The sequence below is a fragment of the Papaver somniferum genome, chromosome 6 (genome assembly GCF_003573695.1).
Source record: "Papaver somniferum cultivar HN1 chromosome 6, ASM357369v1, whole genome shotgun sequence".
Lineage (NCBI taxonomy): Eukaryota > Viridiplantae > Streptophyta > Magnoliopsida > Ranunculales > Papaveraceae > Papaver > Papaver somniferum.
Genome location: NC_039363.1, coordinates 25,934,834 through 25,957,661, shown reverse-complemented (window position 1 = coordinate 25,957,661; position 22,828 = coordinate 25,934,834). Strand labels below are relative to the sequence as shown.

General features: G+C 36.8%; 2 long non-coding RNA genes across 2 annotated transcripts; both read right to left on the bottom strand.

Annotated features, from left to right (window-relative positions):
- Positions 1-16,950: 16,950 nt before the first annotated feature.
- On the bottom strand, positions 16,951-18,056 carry LOC113285549. Its single transcript, XR_003328727.1, has 3 exons — positions 17,757-18,056; positions 17,226-17,283; positions 16,951-17,127 (listed from the first exon to the last, which is right to left on the bottom strand). It is a non-coding gene; the product is annotated as an uncharacterized LOC113285549 (long non-coding RNA).
- A 1,935-nt stretch (positions 18,057-19,991) lies between these two features.
- On the bottom strand, positions 19,992-22,617 carry LOC113285548. The gene is made up of 6 exons (XR_003328726.1): positions 22,529-22,617; positions 22,254-22,290; positions 21,879-21,955; positions 21,545-21,638; positions 21,340-21,424; positions 19,992-20,141 (listed from the first exon to the last, which is right to left on the bottom strand). It is a non-coding gene; the product is annotated as an uncharacterized LOC113285548 (long non-coding RNA).
- Between the last annotated feature and the right edge of the window lie 211 nt (positions 22,618-22,828).

Here is a 22,828-nt window from a genome sequence, read left to right as displayed (position 1 = left end):
AAGTACCCCTTACACCAATCTTATAGCTCCAGCCTTCAAATTTTTCCAACCATTCTAAATTATAGAAAGCTTTATCCAAATCACACAGTATTCTTTTCTTCCCCACCCTATTATTGCACCAAGAAAATTTGATTCCTGTTTAGAGAATAATATAGAACTACTATAGATTCAGATACAAGATATTGGTATCAGTCTTATAAACTGTGATAATTTTTATATGAGTAGCTATATATATCAAATTACATATTTGTGATACGCATATCCTTATGCACATCATATGAAAATTTGTTTAACTGGTGAACCGGATCGGTATGCACAATCGTATGGAAATCATTCTTAAACTAAGGTTATCGAACAGGGGTAAGTATCCAAACTGGTATGCAAATAAAACAGTTATGTGTTCCTAAACTCGGTAGTATTTCGAAACCGGTAGGCAAACAGATTTAGTTCTTTGAACTCCGGAATCAACGATAGTCTTAAAGTTTCCATAACGGTACGTAAACTTAAAACGTTCTGTGAACTCCGGAACTATGGTTTGGTGGAAAGTTTTCAAACTGGTACGCGAACCTAAAAAGTTCTATGAACTCCGCAGCTTGGTGTTGGTTTTAGGTTTCCAAACCGGTATGCGTACTGTGATTGAACCGACTCACGTAGGGCAATGGTATTTGTACTTTGTACACCTACTAACCATGTCGATTATATTTTCAAGTGTTTTTAAATTATTTCTTCGAGATAATTAGCATTTGAATAATTCTCTAAAAACACTAAACTTATTTGATCACATGTTTGTGACTCATAGATAATATCTTATATGTTCAAGAAAATGAAGATTAAGCTTTTAAGTTCAAACCGACTAGTTTCGGCCTACCATGTTGAACATAGTCTTTGTACACGGTTCAGTTAAGGTTTCACCTAACCAGAGTGTATATCTTGCTTATGTAAATCATATTCAAAAATTCATCTAGCGGTGGATATTGTTTGCTTGGTTTCAAAGCTATCTTAGCTTAAACCTAAAGCAACATATGCTTTGAATATCTATAAAAGGGGAACTTCAAGAAACGGAGATCTTTGAATCCCAACGCTATTTTTTGGTGTGTCCCAGTTATATACAGAGTCCCTCTTCCTAACCCTTTTAGGGTTTTGTGACTATAAAGACTTCATAGGGATTCGTGAAGCCATGTGCAGTTATCTTTCCTTGATAACTTGAGTATCCTGATCTTGATTGTTTGAGAGCTTGCTCCATCGATCAAGATAGATAGAAATCATCAAATTTTTCTTCATCTCAAACTTTGTTGATTACACAAGTTTTATACTTGTGAGGTGAATAATAATCTAGGATGCACTTCGGGTTGCATAAATATGGATTTTGAGGATAGCTAGACTTTGCCAAATTGCTATCGATTTCCATCACCTTGATCATACATTTGATTTTGATCATACGTTTCGATCTGGAAATCAATTACATAGGCTTAATATGTGGGAGGAATATTTGGTTTAAAGTTTTCAATTGATATGAAGCAACTCTTATTTGGTGTGACGTCATCTAAGGGAATCAATTGCGCGGAGTCCTGTTGGGATTCAAGAGGCGTAAGGAGCGAGATTGTACCTTAATCGGTAGGATAACTGTTAGGACTCAACTATATTCCAGTCCAAAGTTAATTGGTAGTAGTCTAGTGTATGTAGCAGCTTAATACAGTTTGGTGTTTAATCTAGACTAGGTAATGAGGTTTTTATGCATTTGCAGTTTCCTCGTTAACAAAATTTCTGGTGTCTGTGTTATTTCCTTCTCCGCATTATATTGTTTATCTTTATAATTGAAATATCACAGGTTGTGCGTTGATCAATCTTAGTAGATATATCCGACCTAGTTTGTTGGATATGACTAGATTGATTCTTTGATAATTGATCTTTGGTATTGTCCAAGTAACCTCTTTGTGATTAGGTTCACTAACTTGTTTCTGTAAACGTTCTAATATCAAGAGAGAGGGAGAGATATAACCCAGGATATCATTCCTTGATTGAGTTTAACTCTCAGAGTTGTATTGATTTTGTTCATACGATTTTCCTAAGAAAAAAATGGTGGAGTATTTTGGTACCCCACGTTTTCAATATGGATATGGACGTGCAAGAATTTCGGGATTTACTTCCTCTGAAGAAGTAATTGAAAGAATTCCCAGTCGGGATGAAGACGTTAAACTAAGCGCTACATGGGATGTAACCCACCGGTTTTGTATTTCTATCTCTTATCTTTTAATTTTTGTTAGTTTTTGCATATTATATTAAAATTTCCCATCTTAATTTTACTTAGGATATGAGTCAATTACATTGAGGAAAATGTAAAATTTAAGCGTGGGGAGTATTTAAGAGAGCTTTCAGAATTACTGAAATTCTGGATACATGGGCAGTACATGTACCCAATACACATACCAGCGTAACTATTACAGTTACGGAATCCAGGACGGTACACGTACCTAGTACGCATATCGTCGAGCTCTTAGTTTCTGTTTTAGTATCATATCATATGCATATACATATATATAAACATACTCTTTGATTTCTTATCTACTTGAGACTTCATCTTTTGGAGTTATTTATGAGCTATTTAGGATGACAGTAAACCTTTTTAGGTTAAAACAATTCTTATGGCTATAACTTGATTCCAATTTTATTGTTCTGCAATCCTTAATTATATACGTTAATAATTGAATGAGAAACTCAGGTGCTAGCAATAGCATGGTAGTCGTTTGAAAAATTAGTTCTCGCAATCTATCATTACTGAATCACTTTCTTTTTATTTTTGCAGTATATGTTTCTCTAAGTGATTTGGTGGGATCCTGGTACTGCCATGATGTTGTACCAAGGATATAATCATTGGTTGAGTTTAGAAAAGCCCCATAGACAATTGTCTCCTACACTCAGAAGACTGATCAAAAAAAAGTTAAAAAAAATATATATAAGGCTTGTCTTCATACATCGACATTTATTAACAATACAAAGAGAAGGTTCTCACTGTCTTCGTATCCTAAACAAGTGTGGAATGCATGATCCATCGGAACTAATCATGTAGTCGATAATGACTGAGACCTATCATTACTATTTAGCAAGTCAAAAAGACTTGATGGGGTTCTTTACACTTGGAGAGTAGTGTGTGTGCATTTTCCTTGTCTCTGTCGCCTAAATAAGCGTAGAACGAAGGATCCATGGGAACTATCACATATTTGCTGAAAGGAAACATGCGTTTATTAATCATGTTGTCGAGTTAAATGGGATCTTATCTCAACTATTGGGCTATATATATATAAAAATCCTTTGAAGACATTCATACAAGTATTATGGGTAACATCGTTCACCTTAGTCAACATTTGCACACTTCACTATGAAAAGACGAGGGTACCCAAATATACCACAATCTTAAACTTTTCTACCTATAAGTTCTCTTACCGAAAGTGATTGTCTATGGATTGAGTCGAGACAATACAATGAATCGGTATTCACACTTTGTGTGATCGTCTATGGATACGAGATCGAGACAATACAACAATCAAAGTGTGACTACTTGATAATACGTTCGGACTTAACCAAACTCTATAGGATCACTATCAAGTAATACGGAGTTAACGTTTGTGTAATTTACTTTAAGTTATAATAACAACAATTATAATTGCGGAAAACAAAAGTAAATGACACAGCAAGATTTTGTTAACGAGGAAACCGCAAATGCAGAAAAACCCCGGGACTTAGTCCAGAATTGAATACTCTCAGAATTAAGCCACTATACAAAATCAAACCAACTTCGTATAGTTGAGACCAAGCAACTAAACCTATAGTTCACCTAGTTTCTTCAGTATCCTTGCGTTTCCAACATTCAATAAGTGCACGCACTGGAACAATTCCTTTCGATCTAATTCCAAACAGTAAAGGAACAACAAATTTGTGCGGTAACCACTCTATTCAATCTCAGTGATATGAGTTAGACAAAGGCTCTTCTGTTTAATCCAATAAACTCCTTTTTCGGGTTTAGATCAATCTGTCCAACAACTACCAAAGTAGCAGAGTTTAGACTTTGCAATCAAAAATAGGATCTACCAATATACTACGTAGTGATGTCGATCTACGCAACTAATCAATCAAATCTATCAAAGATAAACTGATTATAGTTGGATCCCAGCCGATCAAGTTTTGTGCACACTAAAGATTATGAACCCAATAAGAAATCTTCTTTAATCTTCAATAAACACCTGCACCCCATAACTTGAATCTCTTGTGATCAATCACGCACAAAATGGAGTATCTTAATAATGGATTATCAATAGACGTCTTTAGATCTACAAACAGTTGTTAAGATCCCGTCGACACTTCGATCTAGTTTGAGTGAATTTTATATCAAAAGAGAAGATTCTCAAGAATAAACAAACTAGGTGCAATCAAAGTTCAATAATCGTTAGTCAATAAAATCAAATCGAAAACTAATAATACTGCAATTATCTAGTTTCCCACCAGCGGTACTCGTAGAGCTTCTTGATCCCAAAGAAGTCTTTAAACGAGCGGCCGTGAGAGATTTCGCCTAATTTGGGTACTTTCGTCTCCGAATATACGGCTCCACCAGTAACAACACAACAAGGTAGTTTTGCTGGCTCTTAGGATGGTTTGCACGAAATGCAAACTTGGGTATTTATAGACCAAGGAAGTTTGGACACCAAGGAATTTCCAAAACCGAATATTCTCAAGATATGCAATATATTTCCAAAATCGGTTTTCATAATTCCTGGAAATTCTCTGTCCAAAATAACCAAAATCTCACTAGAAAATCTCTAATTAGTAAATGCACATTACCAATTTTTATTTTCCAGAGATATGCATTTTAATTGCTGGTAATTAAAAGCATATAAAATTAACAACCTTAATTAAAAGATTCTCGACTTATTTCGGTCCAGGATCTCCTTGAGTTATTATGGAATATATTTGAACAATAAAATATAAGAGTTATTGAACATGTTCAAAGTATTTTGACCTCTTATTTCTTTGTAAATCCTTTTTCATATTTACAATCTTGGAACCGATTATACCACACTTCCAAACAAGTTTAGAATTGGTTCATCTGACTTCCAAGAACTATGTGATTGATCAAATATCAATACACCAATCATGGATTTACGGTTCTACCAAACACAAAATTTTGGTACAGTAAAAAAAATCTCTCTCCTATAATTTCCATGGCGAATTTATTAGGGTTTTGAAATTTTTTTGCGTTTTTTTCTTTGGCCATCTGAGTTTGCGTGATTTGAGATGGGGGATCTTCCTGATCCACCTCAAACGAGAGTTTTTTACCTACGCTGAAAAGGTATTGGGTAAAAAACAGCTTTCAGCTACATCTTTTGATTTATCCAAGTTACTAAACCTTACTGTAAAGGAAGGGAAACCAGCAGTTGTTATACCTGATGATTTTTATATGAAGGATGCGAGTTATGGAAATTCAGTCTCATTGGTCGTTTAGATATAAAGGGGATTAACTTACAAGATGCGAAGAATAACTTTGAACAACAATGTAAATTAGGTCAGGGTCATGTGTAGTTCGTTCCCATGAATAGGGGATTTTTTTATCATTAAGTTGCAATCTTAGGAAGATAAAGATAAGTTACTTAACGTGGAAGCCTGGATTTTTGATCAACCAGGCTATAGGTAAAACTCTTGGAACACCCATTGTGGTAGATAAACATACTCTTGCTCATGAGTATGGCATTTCCCTCCAGTCTTAATTGAAATAAATTTTGTTGAGCTTAACACTGATGCAATTCACGTAACAGTGGGTGGTTTGGATTTCTGGCAGAATTTTGAGATTCAAAAAAAGACTAAATTTTGTTCCAAGTGTAAGCTTATTAGTCATTCTGATTCAGAGTACCGAAAGAAACCAAACAACAATGCTAACAATGTACAAATTCAGAGTGCAGCTTAAGGTCAGAAAACACAGGTGAGTGGAACTAATGCTGGGGGCCGTAAGGTTTCTAATGGTGACAATGAATGGCAAGAAGCTGGACGTAAGAAAAAAAGGAAAGAATGCTCCGGTCATTCCTTTTGTTCCTGAAGTTGTAAATAATTTGATTTCGGCGAAGAAATCTGATGTTGTGCATGGACAACATTGGGGTGTGGTTTCTCAGTTTACTGTTGAAGACAATACGTCCCATACATATTTAGCAGATGACGTACAACACATTGGCGATTTAGTTATGTTAAGCGTTGAAGAGCGTACTGATTTGGAGCTAAAAAAAATGGAAGAAGATTTAGCAAACTTGATGAAGGCACGTGAAAATTTGGAGAGAGCAGCAGAAAATGGCTTCCTATTCAAATTCTTTATGTATTCCAACTAATTCTGGAGTATTATCTCTGAATAAATTCAGTGTTTTACAAGAAGAGGTAACTTTAATTGAGTCCAAGTAAGTTACGGAAATCCAAACAAACTTGGATTGTGTGCGTGAAAGAGACTTTGATTACAAGGTGTCATGTACCTCATATGAGAGAGGAGTGCCCTTATCAGTTATCGGTCTGCGTGTAGTAAAGTTTATTTTGGTGGTGTTTAGTTCATTAGTGGATGCTATTATCACTTGTAAGGAGGGTATAGATGGAACCACCTGGAGTTATATTAGGGGTTTGATGCTAGGGTTGAAAGTATATCTTTATAAGCTGTGTGTGTAATGAAGATTGGTATCTAAGAATTAATGAAAAGAACCAGATCATTTAAATCGACCAAACCGTGTTCGCTGAACCGGGAGGCTTGATCCGTGAGGATCTTGACGTTATTATCATCACTATCTTGTTGTGAATAACTAGGTTCATAACAATTGGTATCATCCAGACAATTCTATGCGTACTCTGCAATGGGGGATTTACTTGCTCAATTGGAGGTGATTAAGCTTGTAGAGAAGAGATTATCTTATATGCGGTTGGAGAAAACGAAGGTGTTGTTGAATATAAACTTCCCAAATCGACAACAGGCTCTTCGTCAAATGGATAGTTATATTTTCATCACTGAAAACCAGTTGGACTCCCTCAACAAATCTATTGAATCAACTCAGCTTCAACCATCTGAAGAACCGGTAGTTTCCAAAACTGAGATTATTGGGGAGATTTTCAACCAAGAACATGATTGTGAGTTGATTCCTTCTTATTCCATTGAAGCAGAACAGGAAGAAGAAGATGAATTTGAGTTGATTATTCCTTCTTATTTATTTGAAGAACAAGATGATTCTCTGGATATAGAGTTGATTCCTTCTTACTTCTTTGACGAAGAAGAAGATACAGATACTTTCGATTCCGAATTGCTCATTCCCTTGTTTTTCTTCCACGAGAAAAAATTGTTTGATGGGATGAACATTCAACCTCAGGAAGTTTTGAGTGATGAGGTTCCTGGAGAGAAACAACTGATTTTACAGGTAATATTACCCACTACCCACACAATATTGATTTCTGATTGTTTCATCATTAATGTAAATTCTTCTCGTGAGTTATTTGATCCTGGCAGAGAATTTGAAATCCAGAATGGTTTTTCTAATATTGTTAGGGATTGTGCATTCTTTTCTGGTACAAATAATTATGGTTTCTTAGTACAAATGAATTATCACTATGGGGAATCTGTTCGTGAGCTTATTTTACATCATGGGTATGCCTCAGATTCAATATTCCCTAACTCAGATGTACTGAAATTTGTTAGAACTGGTCATAAGGGTGTTGGTAGTAAACTGTTTGTTCATATGATTGAAAGAAAGAAATTGTTGTTCCTCTTGTTGGCTAGAATAGTTGTTATTGAGGAAGCTTATGAGTTGTTTGATCAAATGCATGATAAGGGGGGAGAAGACCATTTTAATTTGAAAATGAAGTATGGGTTGCTTAATGGAATTGTAGTCACACATCTTGGCTCATTAGATGTTCTTCAAATTCAATTGGCGAGTTTAATACGTGTCATTGGGTTTCCTCCAATCGATCCATTGATGTGTGTCGTAACCACAACAAATTAATTAATGTTTTTCCACCTAATTAACAAGTAATGTAGTGTAGTCAAGTTCGTTCCCACGAGGAGCAAGAGATTTTTAGTTGTAAAGTTGTCACGAAAAGGAGGGGGGTTTGGTTTTGAAAAGCAAAAGAAAATAAACAAAGCAATTAAAAGTGTATGTTGAAATCAATAAGAGAGATTAGATCAAGGAATCCTTCTTCGTTGCAAAACAATAAATCAAGTTATGTTCTTTTGCACTTTTTATTAGTCACAGATTATCACCAACCGTAGGTAAAAGATCTAGCTCAGTGCTAAACTCCTAAATCCCTAGTATCACCGGATACGGAAGTTCTCGACTACCGGATTCTATCCACCAAACCACCTAGTAGTAGCTCACTCAAGATGTAATTTAGTTAAACGCATTAAGATTTATGAATTTATTAGGTTGATAATAGTAGTTATACTCTTATCTCAAGGTCTACTTGCTAACGTTGTTTCCACACACAATTGCTCCACGGAATCCCTCCGCAAGGTCTCGTGTTTGCTACTTATGTAAAGAGACAAGAAACGATTACTTATCCCCTAACTTTCACTAGATTTATATCAATTAACAAATCAATTTAGTTTCCCACCTAAACAATCTATCAATCAACCATGAATGTATAAACATTCCTATTAGTAAAAACAAACGATAATCATGTGAAAAACTTCAAAGTAGATTTAAAAACAAAACTCAAAACATGTTAACAACTAGGAATTCATCCTCAATCAATAAGAAAATTAGCTACTCATGTTTTTGAAATTCACACAAATAATCAAAGGGAGAATTTTTAAAGTTCACACAAATAATTAAGAGAAGAATTTTGAAAGCAAGCAAAAACACAAGTGTTGTGTGTGTAGAGAGGTGAAAAGTTGTGTAGAGAACTTCTCTATTTATAGGCTTCAAATTTCCTAGCAATCCTCTTAGGAATAGAATCCCTTTCCCTTTATATCTCAACTTCCAAATCCAAGTCTTTCTCAAATCTTCCATTTTCTCTTTCCAAATCCAAGCCCAATTCTTCAAACCCATGAGTCTAGAAAATTCTTCACAAATTCTGCTACTTTTGGGTCGCTGGAAAAATTCTCGGGATCACTGGACTCCGACCTGAAATGGCACCGGGAATAGTGCTTCAGGCAGCCTGAGTTCTGTCTCCGGTAACAAAATATTCTGTTCTGGTGCCGTTATAAGTAACGGTCAATATGGTCAAACGTTAGTCAACTGGTCAAGAGAAAAAGAGAGTCAGCTACTAATTCAGCTGGTCTGACTCGTCTGATTACATCTTAGTCACTGAGTTGGATCGGCGAATCTCTAAGTTAACTCGTCGGCGAGGAAATCCGACAGAGTTCCGTTTGTTTCTCCGACATATCCAGGAAAAATTCAGGCCATTTCTCTCCTTGCAGAAACTGTAAACACCTAATATACATCTATGGCAATTCGATCAACATAATTGTTACTTCAGACAACCCATTCACTCCCTCGTTCTCTTTATCAACTGCATCTCCAATGAACCAACAACAGCCCTGTAAACCATTCCAACATCACCAGCATCACTACCCTATACAGCAGCAGCACAGCTAAATCAACTACAAATCCATTTAAAACTTCACCCATTGTTGCAAAGACAAACTCATCTTCTAATTCAGTTGCAGTGACACCATCAACATCAATCTCTCATTTTCTCGGCTGTTTCAATACCAACATTATTCCTGCATATCAACTCAAATATCAAGTTGCAGTGAAAACCCATCAATTCTTCACCATAATTTGCGGTATCAATGAATACCACAATCTCTATTTCTAACAGACTCTTCTCAATACCCATCTGAGCTCGAATTAAACAGCAGCAATGTCTCAGTTCTTAACAGACCTATATATAGATCTTTCCCAGAAAACTCATATCAATTCTACCACTGATTTCCTCTTCTTGTTCTTCGGTTCCAGATTCAAATCGAAACCCTAACTTCATTTCTTCGTCTGATTCACAGCATCAACAGATCCCTCTTCTTCTTTGTTTTGTTCATGTTCAGGTTCAAATTCTGAATCAACAGCAGCAACGACTCAATCATAAGCCTCAGCTTTCTCTCTTTCACTTTTTGTTCTTTGAATTCAGGTGATTTAACGATTGGGAGGCGAAAGAAAACCCTTCTCTGATTCTAATGTTATAGGTAGGGGATGGTTATTTACAACCGGTCACATGTGATAAGGTCTACCCACTTGGAACCCCCTTAACCACGGCTGGCTGTATTTAGCACTCCTCTCAACAGTTGCCCCTTAAGCTTGACTGGGCTCCAGATAGTGTTCGCCTATGAAATGACATTTTTGCGCATTTCGCACAATTTGGGTGATTTTTTCTTCTTTTCCTCCGTGCGACTCCAAAATACCTAATAACTCAAAAATATGCGTAAAATACATAATTTACAAGAAAAATAGCAGAGAAAGCATAAACAATAGATAACAAAAAGGATGTATTCTACACCCTATCAATTTCCCCCACACTTAAACTTTGCTAGTCCTCGAGCAAATCAAATAAAATCCACTCCAATTTCAAATCTTTCCAGCGTCTCAAGTATCCAAAGAGCTATGAGGACATAGAGTTTCTGCATGCTAGTAATAAGAAGTTAGAAATACTAAAGAACATATTCTCATTCTTAAATGTTGAGTGAGAAATAACCACACCATAATGAGAGAATGCATGTTTGAGAGCGATCAATAAGCATTTCGCCTCGACTTCTGCCTCACCAAAAAGGGTTTTATGAAATTGCACCAAAAGGACGTACTTTTTATAGTTCTCACATGTGTGCAGGTAAGAATGAAGAGAGAAATACTGCAACACGTTGAATGGTGGGAAGGACAACTTCCGAAATATTTTAAAAACCCACTTCTTTTAACATTTTGAAAAACCATTTTTCTGACGATCTCTAAGAAAGGAAATCAACCACTATTATCAAGGATGAGATTACTTACTTACTTACACATCTGATTGCCAATTATGATAACACCACTCTCACGGCATCCAATAGAAACGTATTCTCTCCTCGTTTTCATCTTTTTAGTCGTCGTCTTCGGCTTCAACTATTGATGGTAAATTCTTGAATTTCGTAGATCCTTGACAATTCGTAACTTTTTACCTTAAATCCTTGTCGCTTGAAACTTCCTTATAGATTTTCCTTCCCCACGGCTTATTAAATAAAAGATAAAAACAAAAATTTCTCTTGCCATCATTTTTTTTTCTTTATTTTTTTTTTCATTTTTTCATTTTTTTTTCATCTTTTTTTTGTTAAAAAAAGAGAAATAAAATACAAAACAAAGTGAAAATAAAAACAAACCATAGTCGTGGGAAAAATACTTTACCGCTTGATTCTTCACAACTTGTATCGTTTCGAAATCATAAACTTCAATAATTCTCACCTTTTGCTTTTCTTTGCTCTTGTAAATAAGTCTTCAACTTGGATATAAAAGTATGCTCCTTATATGTAAGTCTTCAACATGTATATATAAAAATCCGCTCATTATATGTTGCTTTACTTGGATATTAAATTTACTCTTTTCTTGTTCCGTTGCTTGTAAACCTTGAACTTTTTTTAACTTTCCTTGTAGATTTTGATGTCGCTATGGTGTTTCTATGGACCCGTTGTTGTCGAGAGAGAGAATGGTGCTAACTGCAAATCGAACTACAAGAAGGAGCATTTCATATATAGACGTCACCCTCATGATTGACAAAATTAGCACTCAAGAGATTAAAGAGTAGTGCTTCTATTGGTGGGAGGTTGGGTAGCTCACCATTCTACCCGGAATTAATGTACGGTGACACACACTCAAAAGAAAGCTCTTTAGTTATTTATAAAGAAATCTGGTTGGTGCCTCGCATGATATAAATAGGGTAGTCTCCACTAATGATTGATCAACAACTCTAATAATGCATGTATCCCTGCTCCTAATCTGCATCACCAGCATGATTAAATCCATTATTTAACACTCTAACAAGCAAGAACTCCGAACGTAGTTCCCTAACACTTCCAAATTCAGTTATGTCGGTCAGAATTCTCTATGTAAACATACCTAGAAGTATGCTAGTGACTCTACAATCTCCAAAAGTTGGAGGTTTTATGCAATTTTTTTTTTAATATGCTTAACCACTCCCCCACACTTAAACCTTATATTGTCCTCAATATAATTGAATCGTCCAAGTAAAGTCAAGGTGGGAAATCCTAGTATGATATGGAACAAGAAAAAATAAATAGACAAAACAAAAAATAAAAAGTAAAAGGTAAGAAATAAAAAACCTATGGGTTGCCTCCCATTAAGCGCTTGTTTTAAAGTCGACGGCCTGACTTAGCTCTTGCTTCACATTACCCCTCCAGAGGGAGTGAATCTTAAAATGAAAGTTCATCCACATTCACATATGCGATGTTCTCGTAGTATGGCTTCAATCTATGGCCGTTGACCTTGGAAACCGAGTTTTCTCTAAGACTAGTAATTTCAACTGCACCATAAGGAAAAACATTAGTAACAACATATGGTTAACTTTCCAGGAAATAGTTTAAGGCGAAAATGATATAAAAGGACTTTTTGTCCCACTTCGAAGCTTTTACTAGAAATCATCTTATCATGAAAAAGCTTGGTCTTTTCCTTGTAAATACGGGCACTCTCGTATGCATCATTACGTATCTCCTCTAGCTCATTTAGTTGTAACTTCCTTTGCTTCCCCGCTTCGTCATACTTCATGTTGCATTTCTTTATCGCCCAATAAGCCTTATGTTCAATTTCAACCGGAAGATGACAAGCTTTACCATAAACCAACCGATATGGAGACATTCCAATTGGTGTCTTGTACGCCGTTCTATACGCTGAAAGTGCATCATTAAGCTTAAAGCTCCAATCTTTCCTTGTAGTATTCACCGTTTTCTCAAGAATGGACTTGATTTCCTGGTTTGAAATTTCCGCTTGTCCACTAGTTTGTGGATGATAAGGCGTACCAATCTTATGTGTAATGTTGTACTTCTTGAGGAGAGCATGGAAAGCCTTCTTGAAATGTGATCCTTCATCGCTTGTCACCACTCTTGGTGCACCATGCCTAGTGAATATTTTTTCTCTTACAAAATCATAAACAACTTGAGAATCATTAGTTTTGGTGGCTCTAGCTTCCACCCATTTCGAAACATAATCCACCGCAAGAAGTATATAAAAATTTCCATTTGAATTGACAAAAGGGCCCATAAAATCGATTCCCGACACATCAAAATTCTCAACGGCAAGGATTAGTGTGAGTGGCATTTGATTTCGAGTACCTAGATTGCCCGTTCTTTGACATTTATCACACGATTTACAAAAAACATGTGCATCTTCAAACAAGATGGGCCAATAAAATCCACTCTCGAGAACTTTGAGAGCGGTACGTTTAGAACCAAAATGGCCACCACAAGTAAGAGTGTGACAAAAAGAGAGAATAGATTGAAATACGGAATTAGGCACGCACCTTCGTATCATTTGATCCACGCCATATTTCCATAAGTATGGTTCATCCCACACATATTGCTTGGCTATCTTCTTAAGCTTCATCTTTTGGAAGTTAGACATTGTATTAGGTACCTTCCTTGTCACCAAGTAATTTACTATATCCGCGTACCAAGGTGTAGAATTTTCCAAGGAGAAAAGTTGTTCGTCCGGAAAGCAGTCTTGTAATGGAAGTTCTTCTTGAGACATAACAAGTATACTGAGATGATCCGCAACGGTATTATCCACACCTTTCTTGTCTCGAATTTCTATGTCGAACTCTTGTAGAAATAGGATCCATCGGATTATCCTTGGCTTAGCTTCTTTCTTCTTTATTAAGTATTTAAGTACGGCATGATCGTAATATACAATAACCTTTGTGCCCACCAAGTATGATCGAAACTTTTCCAATGCAAAAACTATAGCCAATAACTCATTCTCCGTGGTAGAATAGTTGATTTGTGCATCATTAAGGGTCCTCGATGCATAATAGATAACATGGGACAATTTATCCACTCTTTGACCCAAAACGGCTCCAACCGCATAATCACTAGCATCACACATTAATTCAAATGGAAGATTCCAATCCGGTGATTTGATAATTGGCGCACTTGTCAACATTGCCTTCAATTTGTCAAAGGCATCCTTGCATTCCTTGTTGAAGTCAAAAGGTACCTCCTTTTGTAATAACTTGCACATCGGCATGGAGATTTTGGAGAAATCCTTGATAAACCGCCTAAGAAACCTGCATGGCCAAGAAATGAACGGATTTCCCTCACCGAAGTGGGATATTTTAAGTTCCTTACTAAATCTATCTTTGACTTGTCCACTTCGAGCCCTCGAGAGGACACGATGTGACCAAGTACTATGCCATGGTTTACCATAAAGTGACATTTCTCCCAATTAAGGACGAGGTTTGTGTCTATGCATCGTTTAATAACTAGTTCAAGGTTGTCTAAACAACTATCAAAAGAATTGCCATAAACACTGAAATCATCCATAAATACCTCGATGATGCGCTCCACATAGTCCGAGAATATACTAACCATGCATCTTTGGAAAGTAGCCGGTGCATTGCAAAGACCAAACGGCATCCGTCTATATGCAAACGTTCCAAACGGACAAGTGAAAGTGGTCTTCTCTTGGTCCTCCGGTGCAATAACAATTTGGTTGTATCCCGAATAACCGTCCAAGAAACAATAATGAAATGCCCCGCTAACCGCTCCAACATTTGATCAATGAAAGGTAAAGGAAAGTGATCCTTTCGAGTTGCGGAATTAAGCTTTCTATAATCAATGCACACTCTCCAACCGGTTTGAACTCTTGTAGGAACAAGTTCATCGTCTTGATTTCTAACAACCGTAACACCGGACTTCTTTGGTACCACTTGTACCGGACTAACCCATTTGCTATCGGATATTGGGTAGATCACCCCCACACTTAGCAATTTGAGTATCTCTTTCTTCACAACCTCCATCATGGGAGGATTAAGCCTACGTTGAGCATCACGTACCGGCTTCACGTTCTCTTCCATTAGAATTCTATGCATGCACACGGATGGACTAATGCCTTTGATGTCCGCAATTGTCCACCCAATAGCCGTTTTGTGCTCTTTCAAAACTCTAAGCAAACGGTCTTCTTGTACCGGTGTGAGGTTCTTTACAATAATCACCGGAAGCTCATCTTCATCTCCCAAGAAAGCATACTTCAAATGTTCCGGAAGTGGCTTCAATTCTAGCTTAGGCGCCTTCACAATAGATGGTACAAGTAATTCATCATCCATGGGTAAAGAAAATATGAAACATTACCCTTTTTAGCTTCTTGCAATGCCGTCAAGGCACCACACATCTCCACCAATTCCTTGGAGATTTCAACATCCAAATTAGACAAGCCGTGGACGTCCAATTCAATGCTCTTTTGCAACACCACCTCAAGTTCGTCCTTTGAGTCAATTTCACCATTTGTTGTGCTAACAAACTAACCACATCAATGGAGTAAGCGGAATTCACATCACTTGGGTAGCGTATGGCTTCAAATATGTTGAAGTGTATTATGTCCTTATCGAATTCCATAGTAAGTGTACCCTTGTCAACGTCAATCTTCGTCTTTGCGGTCTTCATAAATGGCCTTCCAAGAAGCAAAGAAGTAGATGACTGATTCTCATTGTTTTCCATGTTCACCATGAAGAAATCAACCGGAAAAATTAGCTCATCCACTTGCACTAGCACGTCTTCTACAAGTCCCTTAGGATATATGTTGACTTGTTTGCTAATTGGATAATAACTCTTGTCTCTTTCAAAGGTCCAAGATTCAAGGTGTCATATATATCGGCCGACATTACACTTATGGAAGCTCCCAAGTCAAGTAAAGCATGTTCAAACCTTTTTGTACTAATAGTAAGTGGCACCGTGAAACCACCTGGATCCGTGCACTTTGTAGGCATCTTCTTCAATAGCATAGCCGACGCACTCTCGCCAACTTTAGTAATTTCATTATCAAGCAACCTATCCTTCTTTGTGCATAATTTCTTCATGAAATTAGCATACCTTGGCATCTTGATGGCCTCGATGAATGGGATGTTGATTTATATCTTCTTGAAGATATCCATGAGTGCCTTGTCTTGAGCTTCTTTCTTGGACTTAGCAAAGCGACTAGGAAAAGGAGGTGGAGTAGTGAAACTAGGAACCGTTTCCTTGGATTGGTTGGTAGGTGTTGGATTCTCCTTTGGTGCGACTTCCTCTTTTTATTTGAGTAACTCTTTGCTAGATTTTTCATGATGACTTGGACTCTCCACTTGTCTTTCACTTCTTAAAGTAATCGCATTAACATTCACTCTTGGATTCACAAATGGTTGTGAAGGAAGCTTTGTGGATGCTTGAGATTTCAATAGATGAATATCGGTTGCCAATTGTCCCATTTGAGTTTCCAAAGCCTTAACGGCTGATTCATTCTTTTTTTGGATTTTTTGTAACATAGAAGTAAGACCTTGCATGCCTTGCATTAACGCATTGAGCTTGTCATCACTCGAAGAATTACGCTCCTTGACTTGTTGTGTTTGGAATTTTTGTTGAGGTTGGAAGCGTGATTGTTGGAAACCACCTTGTTGCACATACGGATTAGGAGCCGCCGCTAGCTTGTTCGCATAACTAAAGTTAGGATTAGGGCTGCACATGGGTCGGTTTGGGTCGGTTTTGGCCTCACCCACCACCCGACCCACTGATGGCGGGTAACAGAAGTTGTCACCCGCAACCGACCCAACAACACAATGGGTCGGTTGTCACCCGACCCATTGTGACGGCGGGTTTGGTCGGGTGGGTGGTGGGTTACCCACCATAAAATAAAATGACATTAGTATACATTACATTAACAAGGAACAGAGTTATTGAGTATAAGTGTATAACTGTATAACAGTATAAGTGTATAACAAAGTTGATAAAGCTAACAATAAAAAGGAACAGAGTTCAATTGTTCAAAGCTCAAAAGATAAAAGAGTGCATTACTATTGAGTATTGCGTACTATACTAAAGCCTAATATCATATAAAGCGACCAACCGCGAGTCGCTGCAAGCCTGCAAGTTTGTGGATGTTTTACCTCCGAATGGCTGAAAGCCTGAAATAAAACGAAGTCTGTAAATTAGTTACAGTAACAAAGATGAACTCAGAAATATCAAGCTACTGACAATGACCCTTGGGCCTTGGCGTCATTACCTTGTCTATGAGTCTATGACGATAGAAGAAGAAGCAAGGTCACTGAAACTGAATAGCTCTGCAAGCGAAATGATTCAAATGAACAATTAAACTGAATAACTCAGCTTCATCATAATCTCAACATCCAAATTCAACTATAAGAACATATAAAATATCCTAATACTAAGAACATCAAGATAACAGACAATATACAGATCAAAGCAAAATTTGAAAAGCCAAATTTCAAGATTCTCAAACCATAGAAAACAGTATAACAAACATCAAACAGATAACTGAATTTAAGAAATCCAATTGATATGAGGTACACGACATTGTGACAATGCCTCTGACATGTTGATATAGAGATAACTATGAGTGATCTTCGGATTTCAAAAGATTTTTGTTATAGATTACTAACATAACAGGGCAGTTAATCTATTCACATAGGATGCATTATGTTTAGTAAACCATGTACTTTCATGTAATAAACATGCTGCAGTAAAACTCACAGTGTCATGAACAACAATAGAGCCAAGGAAAATTTAGACATACCAGACTCAGCAATATCAATCTCCTCCTCCTCGACTCCAAGGGTAGATGAATCCATGTCTATTGGTGTTCGTAACCAATTTTGTAACAAAATTAAGGCCTCAAGTGTCTTGGGCTTTAAGGAGCTTCGAAAAGGATCCAAAATTCTTTTTCCGGTACTAAATGCTGATTCTGAAGCAACGGAAGAAACGGGAATAGCAAATATATCTTTAGCCATAAGTGGCAAAATGTCAAACCTCGCAGCATTTACCTTCCACCATTGTAATATATCAAAAGTAGCATTTTCATTTGTGGGTGTGTAGATCGGTTCAGCCAAGTACCTTTCTACCTCAGATCTCCCAATGTCCTCCACATTACTCAATTGATGCTTTCGTTTATTCCTTCCCGCCATATACTTGGCCTTGCTAGAAATAGTACTTCCAAAACTCGAAGAACTTTGAGTAGAAGTTGAATTAGTCTCGCCCACAGATTCTGATGAAGATACTGCACATCTAACATTTTCTGCTTTATAAGCTGCAAACAGCTCCACAAAATTTTTCAGAACTTCTTCAACCCATTTTTCTACAAGTTTTTTCTTCATTGCTGGGTCATAATGCACAATTAAATCTTCAACAGTCACAAATAATCCATGTTCTTTCTCTCGTGGATCAAGAAGTACAGCCATAAACATCAACGAATTCATATTTCGGTATGTTCCCCAATATTTGTTGTACTTGAGCAACATTACAGCACCCATGTGGCTTAAGAAAGGGTCCTCATGTGTATTTTTCCATTCTTCTAATTCTTGACGAACAGTGCCAAGTTCCAATAAGAAAGAATGAGAAGTAACATAAGTAGAAGCTGAAAATGCAACAGTTGCTTCATAAAATACTTGTAGAAACTTAATCAGAACTCTCGCGTTGCACCAATCGTATCGTTCAGGAGCATGCACTTTTGGCCTGTTTTTTTTCTTGGCTTTCCTGACAGCAGCAGAATCTTCTTCTTCAGTAGTATCAAGTTCTTCTTCATTGTCTGATTCCAGATCATAATCAGCATCAAGATCAACAGTGTCATCACCATCACCCATAATATTATCTGGTACTGGAATATCAAAGCAAAACTCTTCACAAAATGCCTTATCCAACTCACGTAGCATTTCAAATGCCTTTTCATATCTTTCAGCAGCAACAAGCATTAAGTAAGTAGAATTCCACCGCGTTCTCACATCTAATATCAGACCCTTTTTACAATCTATTCTTTCCGACACAGCAGCCTCCGTAAACCTTTTATATCTTGCGGGAGATTTCGTGACATATTTTACCACTGCCCTGATCCTGAGAAGTGATGTATGATACTTCTTCATACCGTCCTTCACAACAAGTGCAAGTACGTGAGCCGCACATCGAACATGTAAATGTTTAGCTCCGAGTAATGCAGAACCCCAACTCTGAACTCTCTTCCTCAAATAGTCAACAACAACTTTATTTGCAGACGCATTATCAAGCGTCACAGTGAAAACCTTTTCAAGTCCCCAGTCTAGCAAACATTTCGCCAAAGCCTCTCCAATATTTGTACCTTCATGGCTATCAATCAAGCAAAAACAGATAATTCTTTTATGTAGTTTCCAATGATGATCAATGAAATGCGCAGTCACTACCATATAATTGTAATTCTGCGATGACGTCCAAGTGTCAGTAGTAAGGCACACTCTTATCTTGTTTTCTTTGAAATAACTTTTCAGATTAGCCTTCTCTGTCAAAAACAGCTTGCACACATCACGGTATATTGTCATAACTTGGAAGCTTAAATCGAGGCTCAAGATACTTACAAAAAGCTATAAAACCTTCACCTTCAACAATTCTAAAGCCATTTCATCGGTAACGATAAATCTAATCAGCGCTCTCCTGCACGCATCTTGAGAAAAAGACACCCCAACCAACTGTGGTTCCTCTCCAAGCTTGCAAGTCTGGAATTCAAGTGTTGTTGTCCGTCAGCTCTAGCCTCATTCATTTCATTCTATACTTCTGACACTTATCCAAATGATGTTGGAGATTAGAAGTCCCATGTTTTTACCATCCAAATTTTTCTTACCAATCTTGTAATTAGCCTTTTTGCAATATTTACATTTCGCTCTCTCACCATTTTCATAAATATCATAGTGATCCCATACCTTTGATCTCTTCACACCAGCATTAGGATTATTATAATGTTTCACCTGCGCCACAAGCATGTGAAGGTTCAGAAGCTGGGTGTAGATGAGCCAGCGGTACTCCCTGTCCCTGCTGATGGTCCATGCACTTGTCCAGAACGCGGTGGACGTGGAGGGGGAGGTCCCATTTGTGATGCCACTCCATGTATAATTGGAAGATTAGAAGCAGAATCATCTTCTGAGATTTCAACCATGGTAACCTGCACAAAAAGAAACATTGAAAGTACTAACACCATACTGAATTGAACAAAATACTCATGACTTAGTTCAAATACCAAATAAATTAACTAGGTTGTACTAAAGAACTGAGATTGATTTAAAAAATCAATTAGAACTTGCTAGGTAATCAATTCAGTCCATATAAACTAGGTAATTTAACATGTAGCTTCAACTGAGTCCTAGCGGTAGGGTTGCCGAAGGCCTTATGTTAACGACAGAAACACTCTCAACAAAGAGAGAATGAGCTACAAGTAGCTTTTGCGATTCACCGCTAGGACCATTTTTATCATGCTCAATGAGATTCTATCAAACTTCACCTAAACAATATAAAAGGAACCAAAATAAGCAAAACAGTTGGATATACCTTCTTAGTTTTCCTAAACCAACTCTGATTAGTTGAATTTGTTACATAAGTCACTACCCCACTGACACCTTACAGCATAGATACACAATACAAAAATTCTTAAGTTCAGACCATACAACTTATAAAAACTTCTAAGTTAAGAGATTATACAAAATTTATTGAAGTACACCAATTTAATTCTAACATGTAGCTTCAACTGAGTCCTAGCGGTAGGGTTGCCGAAGGCCTTATGTTAACGACAGAAACATCCTCTCAACAAAGAGAGAATGAGCTACAAGTAGCTTTTGCGATTCACCGCTAGGACCATTTTTATCATGCTCAATGAGATTCTATCAAACTTCACCTAAACAATATAAAAGGAACCAAAATAAGCAAAACAGTTGGATATACCTTCTTAGTTTTCCTAAACCAACTCTGATTAGTTGAATTTGTTACATAAGTCACTACCCCACCGACACCTTACAACATAGATACACAATATAAACACATGGGAATGACAGGTATAAAAGAATTAATTATCCATTGGGAATTGCACCAAGGAGACAAACAAATGCTCATGATTCCTAGGGTGTTACAAAATTTATTGAAGTACACCAATTTAATTCTAACATGTAGCTTCAACTGAGTCCTAGCGGTAGGGTTGCCGAAGGCCTTATGTTAACGACAGAAACATCCTCTCAACAAAGAGAGAATGAGCTACAAGTAGCTTTTGCGATTCACCGCTAGGACCATTTTTATCATGCTCAATGAGATTCTATCAAACTTCACCTAAACAATATAAAAGGAACCAAAATAAGCAAAACAGTTGGATATACCTTCTTAGTTTTCCTAAACCAACTCTGATTAGTTCTTCTTCAAACTCTAATGAACTGAACTTCAGTTCTTCAATCTTGACAAACCCTACCATGGAATAAAAAAAAACATTAGATTCAGATAAACAACAAAGTGAACAAACCATAAAATGGAAAGGACATATAAAAGGAACCTAAATAATCAAAACAATTTCATAGTTGGATATACCTTCTTAGTTCTTCTTAAACCAACTCTGAGTCTCTGACCAGTTCTTCTTCAAGCTCCAATGAACTGAACTTCAGTTCTTCAATCTTGACAAACCCTAACATGGAAAAATAAAATAATGGGTATTAGATTCAGATTCAGTTCTTCAATCTTGGCAAACCCTACCATGGAATAAAAAAAACATTAGATTCAGATAAACAACAAAGTGAACAAACCATAAAATGGAAAGGACATATAAAAGGAACCTAAATAATCAAAACAGTAAAAATGTTTTCACCTATTATCAAAGAGGAAGTGGTAAATTGATCATCAAAGGTAAAATTAATAGTGAAATTACCTGTAAGTAGGAGAAGATTCTGGCAATGACTGTAATGTGGATGCAGTTTGAGAGGTAAAGAATGATTTATTTACCAACTGAAACAAAGAAATTCAAACTTCATCAGTTGACACTTGACAGTAAATTTGAAATAATTTATCTCAGTGGTTTGGTTTCATTTCCTCAAGTAAGTCCTACTTGTCAAAAAAATGAAAAACACATTTTTAGAAAACAGAGTAAATGATCAACCTATAAATCTAAACCCTGAAATTTCCTCAAATTGCTTAAAACGGAAAGATATTTTGTGAATTTGGGGTTTTGGAAGCAAATAAAATGGATGCATGCCTATGCAAAACAAAGAAAACAAATTCTGAAAAATGATAAAGAGGAACAAACCTGGGTAAAAGAAGATAGCTGGGTTCTGTTCTTCAATCTTGACACATAAACATTCAAGAATAAAATAAAGGGTATTAGATTCAGATTCAGTTCTTCAATCTTGACAAACCCTAAACACATAAACATTCAAGAATCCTTTGAATCTACTGGTTAAACTCTTCATTACTGAGTTCTAACATAGTAACATCATACCAATTCATTCCAAACTGAAATTAAAAAACAACACCCTAAACAGATAAACCCTAAATTGAAAATTACTGAGTTCCTAATCTTACCTTCCGTTATTGGTTTGCTTCTGGTGATGCCGATGATCCACAAAGAGAATCTGAGACTGAGAGAAGAAAAAAGAATGGAGTTGGAGACTTGGATGGAAATGAGTCTGTCTGAGAAGGAGAGAAGACTCAGAAGAGGGAGAGGCCGCAGAAGAGAAGAGAAGGAGATTGCGATTAGGTTAGGTTAAGTTAGGTCTTTTATACATAAATTCAACGGCTCTGATAATCCATCCTAGGTTAGATCTAAGGGTCAGGATCCTACGTTAGTTTTGGGCGGGTGGGTGGGTCGGTTCGGGTGACGGA